Here is a 12,372-nt window from a genome sequence, read left to right as displayed (position 1 = left end):
AACTTTGTTATTCCAAATCTGCATTATCATCCACCGAAAATACAATGTAATTATGTTTGTAACAAAGAAATAATACCGTATGCTTGTCCGCCATTTTAAAAATCACTCGCCAACACCTCCGAAGTATGTGCCAACGTTCGCCAACGGTGGCGGCGAACAACTCGTTCCACTTGAAATTGTTGGCGAACGTGCGCAACTGTTGGCAACGTTTGCGCGAGTGGAACGCACCCCGTGCAGAAGTGAGAAACAACACCCACTCGGCAAATATTTTATAAATTCCGCCCATTCTTAAAACCAGCGCTGTGGTTGCAGCAAGATTTGTAATAAGGTAGGAGAGGAATAAGAATAAATAAATTGACGAATTAAATTGGCAAAATACATAACTTTGAAGAAATAAACGAAGGAATGGATTTCAATGTTTTCATTCAGCAACTGACTGCTGCGGTATGGCAGTGCATGGATAAGGGTCCTTCAAACAGTATGACAAACAGTTATTGATGAATGATAGGTGCAAGCATGTATTTTTTTTATATATTTTTTTTAAGTGGCCAAATAGTCAATAATGTTAATATTTGTTCTCTTAAAGGCAACGTGGACATATGGTAAAAAACTCAAAATAATTACTAGCATAAAACCTTATACTTGTTAACTAGTAATGGGGAGCTGTTGATAGTATAAAACATTGTGAGAAATGACTCAGCCTGAAGTAACATAGTTTTCGAGAAAGAAGTAATTTTTTTCCACGATTTTGATTTAGAGAACTCAGATTTAGAATTTGAGGTTACAAAATAAAGCATCTGAAAGCACACAACAAAGGTGACAAGGGTCTTTTTTCTTTCCTTATTATCTCACAACTTCGACGACCGATTGAGCTAAAATTTTCACAGGTTTTATGTATATGTAGAGATACACCAAGTCCAGAGTCTTCAATGTTAGATTGATGAAAAACAACCTATCTATAAAATCTTTGGGGTAATATTGACTAGTAAGATTTTTTCTTTGGTATAAAATAGATTACTCAATCCCCATATTATGAATCAAATTTATAGTTACCAAAACTACAAAGGAGAAACTTGACTTTAGATAGCAAAATCATTATATATTGTTAAAGATACTGGCACTATTGGTAATTGTCAAAGACCAGTCTTCTCACGTTTATCTCAATCATGGACGAAACAACAAACCTGTAAAAATGTGAACTCAATTGGTAGTCAAAACGGTGGATCACAACCCAATCAGGGAACCCAGTCAGTGTTTGTTTCTGGAAGTTTTGGGAGTTCATTTGCTGTGTGTAATTCACTTTTGACCATTCAGAATTTTGCTTTTTCATACAGGCTTTTTGAATAATTTGTTTTGATTTGTAAGCATGTCTTTCTGAAAAAAATACAGCTTTGAAAGAAAATTGTTAGAAACTATTTTTTTGTTTACAGGGGTCAAACTTCAAACTAGTATTTTAAATTGTAAATACATTACATTACTAATGTGTCATTTGAGTGCCAGGGTTAACATTCTGATTGATGGGACTTGGTGAAAAGTGTAGGTTTTTTCAAGTGAAATGTTGTCAAATTAGGGGCCTATCTATCATTCAGTAGGAGTTTGCAAGGTTTGCAATTACTGTGTTTAATTTGACATTGGGCAACTAGTTTTTAATTCTTTTTACCAGTTGTCCTTCTTTGTAGGTTGTTGTGGAAACAAGTAGGCCTACACTTGGAATTGATTGTATTGACACTATACACATGTAACTTATATATCCTGTGAGGAGTTTGTCGCAGTATTCAACAGATACAGATACCCTTCGTCTCTTGTATGCCTTTCCTTTGGCCCTGTCACACTCAGTAATATTTCTTCTTTTGTTTGTTATTTCAGTGAGGAGTGAAGACCAGTGATTGGAGTTCTAATGCCTGTTTTGCTGTTTATGTGTCATGCCCACAGCTCAATCTCCTTCTGTTTCCAAGATGAAAGGACCAGAATGAGTCTACTAGTACTGCACAACATGATAAGTCTGCAAGATTAAAATGGAAGCCTGGGCTGATAAAGAGAAAACCCTTTCTCTTTATCAGCCCAGGCTTCCACTAGCCAAAAAAAAAATCAAAAGACAAAGGTGATGTGGATTGCATGATGTTGCAGGGAGAAAGTATTGCCTAATGAACGCCAAAGTCTGCAGCTCCAACAATTGCACTCAATGCTGCATGATGTACACAAAGTGGCTTGGGATACACCTGAGCAGAACTAAAAAGTTTTCTTCATTTCAACATTTTGTCCCTTGATCTCCGCCACATCACAAACTTGAGGAAAACCTGCAAGCAAACACACTCACCAGAGGGCCACAGTACCCTGACTGCTTGGTCCAAGTGTAAGTTTTTATTTTATTTTTGAGAAAGTCTATCATTCACGAGGGGCAAGGTTTGCAATAACTACGCATGTCCATTCTGATATTGGGCAACTGGTTTCGGATTTAATACCAGTTGCCCTTTCTTGTAGAGTTGTTGTGAAACACTTTACAAATGGAATAGATTGCATCGACTGTGTGCCCTTCGTCTTATGTATGTCATTCCTTGTGCGCTGTACCAACAAAACAAATTATCAATTTTTGCTATCAATTTCAGCAAGAACATGATTGATTGCTGAGCTCAACAATTATCTGTTTTGCTGTTTATGTGTCCTGCCCACTTTTCTACTGTTTCTGAAATGTCAGGAACCAAAACCAACAACCCCCTAATTTGAGCAAAATTCTTCATAAATCTAAAACTTTTGCTAATAATTATACCAAGTCAGTCCACCCTGAAAAATCGTCATTTGAAACCATAAAATCTCCTTAAAGCCATTGGAACTTTCGGTAAACAGTATTGTCCAAGGCCCACACTTCGTGTATCACAAAATCTATATAAAATAACAAACCTGTGAAAATTTAGCTCAATCGGTCGTCGGAGTCGGGAGAAAATAACGGCAAAACCCACCCTTGTTTCCGCACGTTTCTTCGTGTCATGACATGTGTTCAAAATAAATTTGTAATTCTCGCTATCGAGAATTGATATTGTTTTAATGTTTTCTCAAAAAGTAGAGCATTTCATGGAATAATATTTCGAGAGAAGTCCTTCTGTACACCCTGTAAGTTATTTGTAAATCTGTGAATTTTTTTTTTTTTATGTACCGAAAATGTATATAATGTATTTAAATATTTTAACCCCAAGTCTGAAAATTTGACCATGTCGTCATTGCAGAATTTTTTTTTTTTTCAACCAGAAACCCAAACTCACAAAACTTTTGCCAATATACCCAGTCTACTCAGATAAAATGTCTTCAGTAGTATGTCTACACCATTTGAAACCTTAAAAGAAATCACCAACATGATTTTGACCCCAAAATCTGAAAATTTGACCACGGCCCATGTTTTTTTTCTTCCAATTTGGACCACAAAGCAAAACTCACAAAATTCACAAAAAATCTCAAACTTTTGCTAATACTCCTAGTCCACACCCTACAAATGTCTTTAGTAGTCTAATCTTTACCATTTCAAACCATAAAAATCACCAACAAATATTTTGACCCCAAATCTAAAAATCTAAACAGATGCTTGGCACATTGCAGATTTCGTTTTGGACTTAAAACCCAAACTCACAAAATTCTTAATACATGTACAACTCAAACTTTTGCTAATAATATATACCCAGTCCGCACTAAAACAAATTCTTCATTCCATGAAGTGTGTTCTACACCATTTGAAACCAGAAAATTACCAATAATATTTTGACCACAAAATAAAAAAAAAAATTTTTACTAGATGATGGCATGGCAGATTTTTGGACCTAAAACCCAAACTCACATTCTCCATAAATCTCAATCTTATGCTAATAAACCCATTCCGCACAGAAAAACTTTCTTCATTAGTTCGTTCTACAGCATTTGAAACCATAAAATCACCAACAATATTTTGACCCCCAATCTGAAAATTTAACAAGTAAATTTGCAGATTTCTTTTGCAAATTTGGACCAAAAAGAATGACTCACAAAATTCTCAATAAATCTCAAACTTTTGCTATTTTATCCATCCACGCTGATACAATGTCGTCATTAATCTTTTCTACACCATTTGAAACCATAAAATCACCAACAATAATTTGACCCCAAATCTGAAAATTTTACCATGACGGATTTTTTTTCTTGAACCAAAATCAAAATTCACAAAATTCTCAATAAATCTCAAAGTTTTGCTAATAATATTATCAGCGTGGACTGGTTATATTATACCCAGTCCACACTGATCAAATGTCTTCAGTAGTCCTTTCTACACCTCTACACCGTTTGAAACCATAAAATCACCAAAAAGATTTTGACCCTAAATCTGAAAATTTGTTAGATTTTGGACCAAAAACCCAAACTCACAAAATTCTCAATAAATCTGAAACTTTTGGTATTTGTGGCAGAAAATGCTTCAGATTTAATTGCTAGTGAGATATTTTTTTTTAGTGTTCTTTGTTGAGGTTGGCAGAGTTTGTCCATGCGGTTGAACATGACTTGTTTTAGTTGCGTTATACTTTCACAGGCATCATCCTCCTGTATGTGTTACTGAACAAAGATTTTATTTACGTGACAGAGAATAAAAATCCACTTCAACGGCCACTGAAAGTCAAATTACCTGCCTCATTTCTGCCACGCCTGAGCCCAACTTTCTAGAGTTGCTTATGCAGACAATTTCGCTTGCACATGTTGTGCTTTAAAAAATTAGCCGGATACCAGTCACAGAGTATATATTTTGTTACGTAGTAGTTGTTGGTAACCTTATTCTGGTTGGTAACCTTATTCTGGTAAGCTTAATTTGTTGTTCTTGGTTACTTTTTGTGCTTAAGCAGCTCTTTGAAACATGGTCCTGGTTGATTTTTCAGTAGTCGTAATTTCCCCACATAATCGTCAGCAATTTCACGAAGGGCCAAAAAGTCCCCTGCAGCCAAATATGTCTGTTTCGAGAAAACCGCGTTTTAAATTTAGCTAATTTTGAAACTACTAGTTGGTAGACTATTCGAAATTTAATCTTGGAATTTTTTACATGTCAGGGAAGAAGAGATCCTAAATCATACAAATCTGTTTCAATTTTGTCCCTAATAGAACTAATGAGTAATTATTTAATTAACAAAATGTTCTCTTCCTGAAAACGTTGCAAAACATGGTCTGCGCGCAGCGCGTCATGTAAAAACTTTTTGGCTGTTCGTGAAAACACAAAAGCCGGAGCACCCACTTTTGGCACCGTGCCAAGGGATAACTCCACGCGGTAGAGCAATACACTTTTATGCACTTCGTGAAAGCGTGATTCCGGGTGGTGCTTAATTTTTGTCCTTTTAAGTTTTTGGCTCTTCGTGAAAACGCAAAAGCCGGCGCGCTCATGTTTGGCACTGTGGCAGCTGTACAATCAACGTGGTATTAAAGGTATAAACAAAAATTACAAAAAGGTTTTTGGCTCTTCGTGAAAACATAATTCCAGGTTCTTGAGGTTTTTGTCATTCATCAAATTAGCGTAATTATGACCTAGACAATTTTGAGACCTATAACTTCCACAAAAAAAATCAAAATCCGTTTTTTATCGATTTTTAAGGTTTTTGGCCCTTCGTGAAATTGCTGACGGTTTGTTTACATTCTTCTGCAGAGTGTTTTCTGAGGGAGCAGCTATATCCATCGCAGATAGGAGCCACCTTACCCCAGCAGCTGCAATGCCAGTTTTGTGAAGGCTGACTAGGAATGCCTGTTCGGGATAGCAGTGCGTCCGTTCTCTCCTTGTTTGAGGTATTTATGTGTACAGTTTTTATCTTGTAAGTGTCAAACCCAGATGTCCTTTTCCACTAAATATGGCATGACAAATACACTGGAGTGGCAATTGTAAGGTTTGGGGACCATCTTGACCTCTAAATCCAATATGGCCGCCGACGCCATCTTGAAAAACATAAATTGTAATAAATGTGTCCGACCAGATGACCTAGACGGACAAAGGAGATGTCATTTTCCACTATATCTAGCATGACAAATACACTGGAGTGGCAATTGTAAGGTTTGGGGACCATCTTGACCTCTAAATCCAATATGGCCACCGACGCCATCTTGAAAAACATAAGTTGTAATAAATGTGTCCGACCAGATGACCTAGACGGACAAAGGAGATGTCATTTTCCACTATATCTAGCATGACAAATACACTGGAGTGGCAATTGTAAGGTTTGAAGACCATTTTGGCCTCTAAATCTAATATGGCCACCGGACGCCAACTTGAAAAGCATAACTTTCATTAGCTCTGGCACCAGATGACCTTGACTGACAAAAGATATATTATTTTTCAATAAGATTGGCGTAAGAGTTATACTGGAATGGTTATTGAAGAGTGTGGGATCATCCTAAATCCCGAATCCAAGATGGCCGCCATCACCATCTTGAAATTTGTGTTGTACATGTATGTAATACCTTGGCCACAAACAGAGGTGTGTAATTTTCCACTATTTCTGGCATTAACTGATAATAACTTATTCGAGCAATCTCGATACAGATGCTCAAAGAAGTCGTGGTTTAATCCACGCATTGGCCAGGGCAAAAGATGACCAAGTGAGACTAAAACCAGAAGAACAGACTGTGCCAGGGTTTTCAGGGTTTTACGCCAACATGTCAAAACCAGACGAGGAGAGTCGAGCAATATATCATATGACATACTCAAACCCACCAAGTAAGACGATTTCTTTGATGTGATGTGTAAACTTGTAAAGTCAATCGAGGAGAAAAAGATGCCTTTCGCAATAATTGTCCATGGCCTGTGTCGACCTCAAGGCTGCTTTAGACTCTGTCGATAGAACCGCACTCTGGAAAGCTCTCCAAGGCATAGGGGTTCCCGACCGTCTCCTCTCCTCATCCTCATTAAGGATCTTCACACCAATACCTCTGCCAAGGTACGCTAAGGAAGGAACACATCTGAATGCTTCCCCACAAGATCAGGTGTAAGACAGGGTTGCATCTTGGCTCCGTCCCTCTTCTGCCGTGCCATTGACTGGATCCTTGACAGAGCATCCACAGACACAGGGATCACCATCGGCCAATCGAGGTTCTCCAGCATGGACCTTTGCAGATGACGTTGCCCTGGTCAGCAATAATGCCGATGATTTGAGCAACGCACTCCAGTCTTTTCAGAGCGAGGCTATAAACCTGGGCCTCAATATTTCCTGGCAGAAAACAAAAGTCCAAGTTCTGAACCACAGTGGCAATGGCACTCCCTCTCACTTCATGGTAAACAGGCAGTCTGTCGACGTTGTGGAGGACTTCACCTCGGAAGTAAACGCTCCAGCTCCGGACGATGCGAACCCGATGTCCTCAGACGGCTTGGACTAGCCTCATCTGCCATAGTCTGCGCAGAATCTGGAAGCTGAAAACTAACTACTAAACTGGCCATATACAGGACTTGTGTCATTACTGTCTTGTTGTATGGCTCAGAAACATGGACCCTCCTCAAATCCAACCTCAATGGACTAGAATCGTTCCACATGAGGTGTCAATGATCAATGCTCGGCATCCAGTGGTTCCACTTCGTCATCAACAACGAGGTCACCTAAAGAACATGCCTGCCCCCATTAACCATTTAATTCAACGTCGCCGCTCTGCCTTCTTTGGTCATGTCGCTCGCCAAGCTGACAACATCCCAGCTAAAAAAAAGCTCTAGGTATCGCCATCAACTCCTGGGGAGGCCTACATGTAGCAGCGGCTCCTGGCTGGAAGAGGCTCAGAGGCCGCCCTCGATCATCCTCGGCCTAAACAACTTGGCCGGCCTAGCGAAATCGATCACATGTGGCGTGAGGCTGTAGGACGTGGACACAGGAGATCGGCACAACAGACCCTTGCTATCTCTGCGGTCGATTGATTGATTGTTGGTGACCAACCTGTGTACGTGCTTTACCTAGAGTTGAAAAGTAGGATTGCAAAACTTTCCACAAAATTGTACCTTTCATTGGACCTTTCCACATCAATATGTCATTCATCTACGCTATATTCTGGAGGTTTAAAGGATCTGGCATCTTAGCTGTTTTGGGTTGCAGCGGGTGTCATTGCAGATGGTTCTGTTGATCAGGCCCTTCGTTGGAAATATGTTAAGCGCGTGGTTTGATGCCTGTGACTCTTCTACGAGACTGGTCCATCATGCCAGGCCAAAAACACACCACTTGAAGCGTATTCGCTATCTGAAGAAGTTGAGAATTTCAGACAGTTCTCAAGAACTTTCAGATTCACATGATGAATGAAGTATGTTGCTGATCTAAATGACCTAGTTGACACTCTCTTCATGACTTTGAGGGTTCCCAACAAGCACAATACTGGATTTCCTTCATGGAAATGGTGGAGGTTTGACTCAAAACACCCATGTCATCAGAGTTCAAGTCTTCAATCAACCTCATGCTTTCGTGGATGCGAATCGACGACAATGACATCTTCCCGATGTTACAGTAGTAGGCTACTTGATACCCTTCTCATGTGTCGCCCCTGCCATTGGGATAGAGCCAACAATGGATAAGGGCTCTGGCAATTCCCAACAATGAAAAGCAACTCCTTTAAAACACTCGGAATTTGAATTGTGTGAGAGCACTTCGATACCTACAGTCAGGATTCCCAGCCTTTGAAGTTCTTGTTGCCGATTTGTTATCGGCAAAGGAGGATGGCAAAAGCGAAGTGAACATGTTCTTGAATGAGAGATTGTATTCACAGAACAAGTCTTTAAGTGACATAATTCCTCATAGCAAGCATAGATAGCATAGAATTATTTGCGTCAATGACAAAGAGTCATAATATGATCAGAACTTATCGATAAAAGACAGCGAGCACAGATTGCGGCAAAAAAAACTGCCAATCAGTAATGTTTTCATGAAATCAGAAGATAAATGTCCTTCATGTAAAGACTTCCGTTCTATCCGCCTCAAGCCTTCCTTCAAGAAGCATTCCTGGGAACAGCAGAGTCAACCAGTATTGAGATCATCTACTGTAGTAGGCAGCACTGCTAAGAATCTCACCACAGGCAGTCTGATGCCAAAGCTTAATTTTGCCCATGAGGCAGACACGGCCATATTCACCATCTACAGTGTGCTTTGTTCTGAAGGCTACTCAGAAGCAGTCATTCTTGATACTGAGGACCCTGGCAACTAAGTACAAGTGGCATATGTTTCTCAGACTATAACGCGGCTGTGTGTGAAATGCAAATACCAGCTAATAAGTGCCCGGTATTAGTGCGATGAGGCAATGGACACTTCCATCATACCAGTACGTGTTCTAACTCTGGGTTCTATGGACCAGTCGTGTGGAAAAGTCCAAAGAGGCACAAGGCCTGCTAGCAGTAGGTGTGGTGAACAGCTCCCAGTGACAAATGGGATAATCAGCAATTTGGAGCAATTAAAAGCAAGACCCTGGGCGAAGTCCGAGCTGGCAAGTGGAGAGCTCAGAAAAATATACCACTTTCGGCTTGTGCCTGACCTGGACAGTCTCCGCCCACACTTGGAACGTGCAAACTATCTTGCATATGTGCAACAACATTACCAGTTAAGAAGTCACCCCTCACCAGTAGGCCATGGATGGCATCTAGAAAATGACCTGTGTCTGACAATCCGTTATACCATCCCAAATCCATATCTCTACCAACAAACCCGCAGACAGATGACAGCAGTGATAGTGGCAGCGAAAGTGTTGAAAGTGAGTCTGAAAGCTACAGGTCATACAGTGAGCAGCCAGAGCCAGAGCTTTCACATTTCATATTTTCAAGATGGCGGCAGCGGCCATCTTGAATTTGGAGGTCAGATGATCCCAACACTCTACAATTGCCATTCCAGTGGAATTGAAATGTCATGAATATAGTGAAAATCTACACCCTACTCTTCCTTATAGCTCTTTTGATGCCTAATAAGCTATACAACTCATCATTTTCAAGATGGCGACGGCGGCCATATTGGATTTAGAGGTCAAGATGGTCCCAAAACTTTACAATTGCCACTCAAGTGTATTTGTCATGCCAGATATAGTGGAAAAGGACATCTCTTTTGTCCGTCTAGGACATCTGGTGCCAGAGCTATTACAATTTATGTTTTTCAAGATGGCGTCGGAGGCCATATTGGATTTAGAGGTCAAGATGGTCCCCAAACCTTACAATTACCACTCAAGTGTATTTGTCATGCCAGATATAGTGGAAAAGGACATCTCTTTTGTCCGTCTAGGTCATCTGGTGCCAGAGCTATTACAATGTATGTTTTTCAAGATGGCGTTGGCGGCCATTTTGAATAATGCGCTATAAAAAAAGTTCCTATCACATTTCAGAGGTTCATAGGAGCTAATTTTCATTTTAAATGGTTCCTGAAGTCAAATCCATCCAGAAAAAAAGGTAGCAAAAAAATGGTCACGGAATCCAAAGATATGACCCTACTAATAGGTGAATAAACTGGCCAAGTCCTGTCACTTGCCCCGCCTTCATCCAACATTACGTTTTCAAGAGAGGGCCTCATACAAAAGGACAAGCCGAAAATTGTCAGCGCGTTCGTGTGCATGGCATATAGCTCTGTGTGCAACGGAGAGCAAAACAACCGTTTTACAAGACTTCAAGGTGATCTTATTAAGTGGTGATTGGTGCAGTTTCATGTCAGAATTCAAAAGCACTTTCATATGAAGAAGGAAATTATATACTTCAAATACTGCCAAGTGCCCCAAGTTCCAAAGTTATTTCGTTTTGCTATAGTGGAAGCACCAAAGGAAAAAAAGAGCGTTTATGCTTTATGCTTTTTGTGTGTTATTATGAAGGCGGGCATCATTGACAAGCAAAAGAGAAGACGTTTCCATAGTGGTGATTTTGTGGTGCATTTTTGAGCAAGAAGATTTGATACAAATGCATGGCTAACCCCTTGATGTTTTGGCTTGCTTTCTAGAGCATAGTCATAATTTCCCCACATTTATTCACATCTTTCGGCAGGGTGTTTTCTGAAGGAGCAGCTGTGTCCAAAGGAGCATTGTGCATTGTGTGCATTTTACAGCAAAATTTGAAAAAAAATGCAAGCGTTCAAGACACTGGACACTATTGGTATTTGTCAAAGACCAGTCTTCTCACTCAGGTTTGTTATTATATGCATATGCATATAATAACAAACCTGTGAAAATTTTAGCTCAATCGGTCGTCGAAGTTGCGAGATAATAATGAAAGAAAATACACCCTTGTCACACGAAGTTGTGTGCGTGTACTTTCAGATGCTTGATTTCGAGACCTCAAATTCTTAATCTGAGGTCCCAAAATCAAATTCGTGGAAAATTACTTCTTTCTTGAAAACTACGTTACTTCAGAGGGAGCCGTTTTTCACAATGATTTATACTATCAACAGCTCCCCATTACTTGTTACCAATTAAGGTTTTATGCTAATAATTATTTTGAGTAATAACCAATATTGTCCAGTGCCTTTAAAACAAATGCAAGGCTAACCCCTTGTGACTTTTGTTGTGCATTTTAGAGCAAAACTTGTTGGAAAAATGCAAATGCAATGTGATTTTTGCTGGCATTTTAGAGCAAAGTTTGGGAAACCAATATGACATGTATGATTTTAGTGTGCATTTTAGAGCAAATTATGATAAAAATGAAAGGCTAACGCATTGTCACTTTGTTGTGCATTCTAGGTTAAAATTAGATAAAAATGCAAGGCTTAGTTCTTATAATCTGTTGCGCATTTTAGAGCAAAATTTGATTAAAAATGCAAGACTTACACCTTTTGATTTGTTGTGCATTTTAGGGCAGGTTTGGAAAGTGCATTTAAGAATGTATAGTCATAATTTTCCCACATTTGTTTTTATTTTTTCTGCAGGGTGTTTTCTGAAGGAGCAGCTGTATCCGTCGCAGATAGGAGCCGCCTTGCACTAGCAACTTCAGAGCCAGTATTGTGCATCGCCTGTTCGGGACAGCAGTCGTTTTCTCCTTTTCTAAGGTATTTCTGGGTACAGTTTTTTTTTCTTGTATAGCCTGGTTCATACTTCATGCAAATGCGAATGCGAAGCGAGTGATGGTGATGCAACAATCCGTACGCGCTCCCCTTCCAATTGGGTGCAAGAAAATTTGCTCGCACGAAGCATTCGCAGGAAGTATAAGCCGGGCATAAGTGTGGATCTCACACTTTCAGCATGACATCATCTCAGCCAAGGCATGACTTGGACATATGCACCAGCGATGAATTGGGGATGATCAGTGCATTCAAGATTTCCTTGTTGGTGATCTAGCACAGGATCCACTCAAGAGTTCATAGCTGAAATGACTTCAACAAACCTGTACCCACCTCCTTCCTGGTGATCATCCTCACTCTTGAGATGGAGGTTGTTAGGAAGTCCAACTCCACTCTTGGGTTGGAT

The sequence above is a fragment of the Asterias rubens genome, chromosome 12 (genome assembly GCF_902459465.1).
Source record: "Asterias rubens chromosome 12, eAstRub1.3, whole genome shotgun sequence".
Lineage (NCBI taxonomy): Eukaryota > Metazoa > Echinodermata > Asteroidea > Forcipulatida > Asteriidae > Asterias > Asterias rubens.
The sequence above is the reverse complement of the archived record's forward strand: the minus strand, read 5'-3'. Positions refer to the sequence as shown.